The following is a 6,078-nucleotide window of genomic DNA, read 5'->3' as shown; positions in this document are numbered from 1 at the left end:
TGAGACATTTCTTCTTAAAAACAGAGACTGATGATCACCGCCCCTGTTATTTCCTCAATGAGAGTATTTGAATTAGAGCAAATTCTAACACATCTCTTTTCATCACAGTACAGACACACTCTGAGAATCACACAGGAACAGGATCATCTTACTTGTATTTCCTTCTATAGGTTTTTTTTTTTTTTTTAGATTTTTTTATTTATTCGACAGAGATGGAGACAGCCAGTGGGAGAGGGAACACCAAGCAGGGGGAGTGGGAGAGGAAGAAGCAGGCTCCTAGCAGAGGAGCCTGATGTGGGGCTCGATCCCACAACGCCGGGATTACGCCCTGCCGAAGGCAGACGCTTAACCGCTGTGCCACCCAGGCGCCCCTCCTTCTATATAGGTTTTAACGTTGAGACCACTGACATTCTATCCTAATTTACTGAGGACTCACCTACATTGCACGGTTCTGGGTGCTGGGGGCTCTCCGCGGAGCAGCTCCAGCACTTTGATCTGGGCGTTGCACACTAAAAAAAGAACAAGCCTCTGTAAATAGTGTTCTTCCCTCTGTGTATTGAAGGGCATTCTTCAAAACCGTGTACTGGCTAGCCTGAATTTTTCTGTATAAAAAAAGTCCAGTTTTGCCCTCTCATCTACTTTTAGGTCTGACAGTTTTCCTGTGCTACTCTGGAGTGCGTACAGCCGGGGGCAGCAGAGCTTTGTCCTGCTTCCTACTCGGGTGCTGTTGCAGGCCAGGATCACGGTGCCCCAGTGTGAGCCCCGATGAAGCTCATTAGACCTTGAGCAGCTGCTCAAGTCCATTAACAGTCACTTGAGCAGCAGGTTGAGCAAGCTGTGCTGCTGTGAGCTAAAGGTGGGGCTGAGAGCTGGGAATGGGTGTGGGGGGGTGCTTAGCTCTTGGCACCTGGCACATATATTGTGTTAAATTGGGGAGAATTATTTTTAATCATAGAAATAACTATTTATTGGTTGTCAAGCTAGTAGGTGGAATGTGTTTCGCCACAAGTTTTTGGCAAAAATGCTCTATCAGGCTTAGCTGTTCATTTTGCTGTCAGCTATTATATATTAAATGTTTAGGTAGGGTAGAGTCAATTCTAAAGTTGGCCAAGGCATATTTACCATACTCATCCTTACATGTACTGAAAAATGCCACACTCGTCTATGTATATGTTTCTTCTACTGTTCGATCTCAACTAATAATAGTCGACTTTTCTTCAGTCCTGGAAATATCCATCTATTTTGTAAAAGACGAAGAAAAGTAGATAGAAGAAAGCCAACAGACCAGATGCAGCCTAAAATCTATAAATTATTCCAGGACTTGAGCTTCTTTAAGGCTCTATTTTAAGATCCAGTACTTTTTTTGTTTCAACAGGAGGGTTAGAGGATAGAAAATGCTTTATTGATGGAAAGTGGGAGCTGTTACTCCTTCCACCTCCTCGACTCAGCAAAACTAAAAAAGAAAGCAAGCCCATCCAACTCCTAGCCAGATCTTTAGAACATTAACATCAGACGGGAAGACGTTATTTCTAAGTCAGAAGCAAAACCCTTGTGTCACAGTAAGTTTTCCACCATTTCCCACTTTGATATGTGTATGTGTTTTTAATTCAAATTTTTTCAAGCATCACCTTCAAATGGCTTTCCACACATGAAAAAGAAGAAAACCATCCGGGATGAGATACCAGCCTCTCCTCTCTCCAAATACAGGGTCCTGTCAGCTGTCTCTCAGTGGCTATTTGGGAATTATACTGTGTGCAGTGTACTTTTCATGATTCCAAGCACAGCCAACTACATCCAAACCAGTAATTATTAAATTATCTATGTTATCGAAGAGGTTGCACACACGGCTAGCAGAACTGGCCATACAATTGTCTCCTAGGTCATCACTCCGAGATAAAGAAAAAAAATTAGGCTGAGGAGCGTGGGCATCCAGGCGTTTTCCCCAGCGATGGAGCTGCGTCCCACAGTTAGTTGTCAGTGCGGTGGTGACGCCGGCCACACCTGGCAGCGGCCACGGTGCATCTCCGGTGAGCAGGGGCTGTGTGGCTCAGCCTGGAGGAGCTGCTCTGTGCGGCGGCAGGGAAGGCAGCAGAGGGAGCCGAGGAGCTCTGGGCAGGGGAGGCTGGGGGATCGCAGTGTCTGTGCTGCATTCCCCAAAGCCGCCGCTGCCGCCGTGGCCCGCGCTGTGTGAAGTTCCCTGCACGCTCTCAGCCTCAATTGTTGAAGAACCTTGGCGCTCATCAACGCACGGGAGACAACCCATTTTGCTTTCTTAGAGACAGGGATGAGAAATGAGCTGCCGAAGGAATTTGGCAATGAGGAGAGTGAAAGGCAGTTTCATGCCAGCAGCTAAGTTGTAAAATTGCTTTGGAGGCTGCTGCCTGGGGAGCACGATAGAATTGACAAGAACCGACACCGTTGCAGACCAAAGGCATGCCCGATTGCACTTGAGTCGGATCACTGGGATGCAGGCTGAATAAAGGAAAGGAGACTGGAAACACGATTCCAAGTGGTATTCCTGAAAGGAAAACATACACACCCCAAAAGGAGGGGAGAAACAGCCCAGCTGGTGTGTGCCTTTTTTTTTTTTTTTAAAGGAGAATCCCTCAGGTATGTTCTCTTTTCCCTGTCTGCGCTTCCTCATCTGCATGTGATTTTGTGTCTGCATTTTCTTGTTTCTTTTTGTTTGCACTTTGAATCACAACCATGGGGGCTCTCCGAGTAGTAGATGCATTTGTGAATGCTCAGCTCTTCGGTGTTTCTAATATGGGTGGCTCTATGTAGGATCATGGACTTCTCAATCACTGCTTTATTTTAAATGCAGAATGATGAATGATTGCTTAGTTTCCACTCAACTTTCAGGGGAATATCAGCTCATGGACAAACAAGGCTGGGGTAAAAGGCTGGGATATTTCCTAATCTCTTGGGCTTTGGGGACAAAATTAGAGCCAAACAGAAAAGTTGGGGCTTCTGAGAAGGGGTTAAAAGCCAAAATGCCATAGACTGGCACTATGTCATTCAAGTGTTTTTCCAGTTCAGCATCAGTCTGGAACAAATTGAGCTTTCCTGGTGGTTCTGCATTTCCAGCTCTTGATCAGTCTTTCAAGATGAGGATCCTGCAGATTGGCTTTCAAGAGATCAATTGCTTAAATTGTGTCCTTGGTTCTGTTTTACAATTGTTCTATGGTGCTGAAGGAGGCCGTCTAAAAAAATCCTTTTGCCTCAACGGCTGGAGTAAACCCTAACTTCTTCAATTACATCATCGATATACTTGTATAATAAAGAGAAAGACAGATAAGGCAACAATAGTAACGTTGGCTGCCTTTAGTACCTTAGGCTGAAATGACAAAGCTTAAAGTCAATTTTCCTTATTAGGCTTTCAAGAGAAAAAGGAAAGGGGTGGGTGGATAACACACAAAAAAATGAGTTTTAGGAAATACTCTGCATTTCTTTAAAAAGCTAAGAATATAAGTTTATCTCATTTTTGAATTAATGGTAAATAGGCTTTTTAAAAATCCTGCTGTCTTTTACACTTCAATACATTATTTTCATAAAAGTGGGTACAACCAGCAATAAATTAAACATACATGTATTTAAATTCAATGAGCTTTACTGGAGGGGAGAAATAAGAGCATGAGAAAGTTTGCTACATTTCTGTATATATCAAAATATAGATTTTTAAGTGTTAATGCAAAGAGTTAACGCCAAAGCTCTAGAACCTGACTTTAAATTATCGTTGGTACTATTTTCTTATGACTTAAAAGTTCAAATGGAGTAGAAGTAGATGAAATTTAAATTGTACTTTATGCATGCTGTAAAGTAAATCACTATCCTGCTCTTTCAAATCCAAAACCTCATTTTTGCCGAATGTTACGGATCCAGAGCACTAAACTGGGCCATACAAAAAAAAAGAAAAAGAAAAAGAAGAATGGGTAAATCAGGTGTTTCAAAATTCCACACATTACTATAATAACAACAATGTCAAAATATGGTAAGTAGCTATAAGCAAAGCCTGGGCGAGAAGAGTGATTTGGAAGGTGGGCAAAAAGTTGAGTTTGCATTCATTAGTAGGGTGTGGAAAGATTGTGTATTTCTTCTGTGTTGACATCTTATCTGAAGAGTGTTACAATAACCGTAGATGAAACACTATAGCAAGGACACTACAGTTACTTTGCCGAATCCATTAAATGATCACTTTTCAAAGTAATGAATAAACTGAACTGAGGTAATTTAAAAGACTATTTGACACTCTCATAATCAAAGTTGCCTGTTCAGACCACAGTGGAATTCTGTGAAGAGTGTAACGTCAGTAGAATTGTGAACTTCGGTTTGAAGGTGAATAAGCAGGTGTGGGCTTATTTCCTAGTATGATTGTTTCTGTCAGGCTTCCATTACAGAGATTTGGAAAGTTCTTCCAGAAATTGTCATCACTGTGTGCTACGTAAAATGTGAGGTAAACATGTTAGATAAGCCTAGAGAATTCAATTATCATGTCCTTATTGTAAACTGTTTCCCTTCCTTGGCCATCTATGGTTGCTTTCTATGGTTGCTAGTCTTTAACTATGGGGCAGTGAAGTCTGTGGTACACAGAACTACTTATTTAAGAGCCCATGGGTCATTGTAAACGGATGACAACTGTGGTGATTCCCTTTCGAAGAAATATTATACAAAGTGTGTGTGTGTGTGTGTGTGTGTGTGTGTGTGTAAGGGTCACTTGAGAATGGAATGCCCTCCGTGTCTTTGCTGATATAGGGCAAATCAGTGATTTTGAATATCAGTAAACTTGGTATGCTAGTATCTTTTTTCCAAAGCCCCACGCACTTTCAGTTCTATTGACCTGTTCAGCTAATGCAATGTGAAGTCCCTATTGTAAGTTTTCTGAGACATTATGCCACCTGTACATTGTCTTCCGGTTTCAATACCATCAGCTTCTGTTCTTCATTCTTTCCATCCCACCCATAGTCTTTACTATGGAAGGACTTTCCCCAGAATTTTTGAAACGTGGGAATTATGTTCCCACCTGAGAAAAATATGCCTGCTTTTCAGCTGGAAATTTTTGGAATCTTAAATATACACGAAATTTGTTTCTAAAACACACTTTTACAGATAAAAAGCCACTTTCTACCTGTGTCATGGCTTATATGTATTATCAACTTATTTGATAATACCTTTAAGATAATACCACTCAAGCAATAATTGCAAAGTCAAGAAATTAAATTTGCACCATTTGTTGTAATTTTTATTATTAGAAATCCTTTCTGGATCTCAAGTGTTCTGTGTTGTGTGGCTAAGCTCCAGTTCCCTTCCAGCTTAAAAAAGGGGGGTATTTATTAATAGCCCTCTCAATTTGTAGCTTTTGAGCGTGCAGAAGACTGAGGGCTCAGTTCTATGATATCTGTAGAGGTAACGGATGCGTCAGGAGTGTTCGCTCCACTTGTGGTATTTGGAGGCCTAGTTAGGCGGAGAGGTGGTCTTCTAACCTCTGCATCAGAAATCCTCCAGAGGAGAAGGAGAAATGAAGACACACTGAATCATTTCTCCTTCTCTTGTGAAAATGGTTGTGATCCAAAATGCATAAATGTTTCTCTCTTTTTTTAAGATTTTACTTAGTTATTTGACAGAGACACAGAGAGAGAGCAAAGCAGGGGGAGCGGCAGGCAGAGGGAGAGAGAGAAGCAGGCTCCCCACCAAGCAGGGAGCCCAATGTGGGCCTTGATCCCAGGACCCTGAGACCATGACCTGAGCCGAAGGCAGGCACTTAACCAACTGAGCCACCGAAGTGCCCTGTTTCCTGTCTCTTACATATCCTCATTATATGGTTTAGCCTCAGCATATAGAAAATATTATAATCTTCGTGTGGGAAATATTTTATATTATTTTTCTTGCATAGTGAGTTAAAGTATTTTGTGGAAGTAAATACTGGTTAGCAAGCTATAAACTCAACATTATGAATAATACTTAGGGATTCCAATGTAGTTTTAAAAACTGATCAGAGAAGATGGGTTTTCCTCTAAAATATTTTCTTGTCTCCCTTAGACTCTTACAACTTCACCTCAGCCTGTCTCTATTCTCAACAGC

At 41.7% G+C, this 6,078-nt stretch overlaps 1 long non-coding RNA gene across 1 annotated transcript in view; it reads left to right on the top strand.

The window, feature by feature from the left end:
- The first annotated feature begins 2,527 nt into the window (after positions 1-2,527).
- The window catches only part of LOC117802366, a 22,576-nt gene continuing 19,025 nt past the window's right edge, over positions 2,528-6,078 (top strand). Inside the window, exon 1 of the long non-coding RNA XR_004625623.1 lies at positions 2,528-2,610. This is a non-coding gene — a long non-coding RNA (uncharacterized LOC117802366). The remainder of the gene's footprint in view (positions 2,611-6,078) is intronic.

The sequence above is a fragment of the Ailuropoda melanoleuca genome, chromosome 5 (genome assembly GCF_002007445.2).
Source record: "Ailuropoda melanoleuca isolate Jingjing chromosome 5, ASM200744v2, whole genome shotgun sequence".
In the NCBI taxonomy this organism is placed as follows: Eukaryota; Metazoa; Chordata; class Mammalia; order Carnivora; family Ursidae; genus Ailuropoda; species Ailuropoda melanoleuca.
This window is presented reverse-complemented; position numbering and strand designations above follow the sequence as displayed.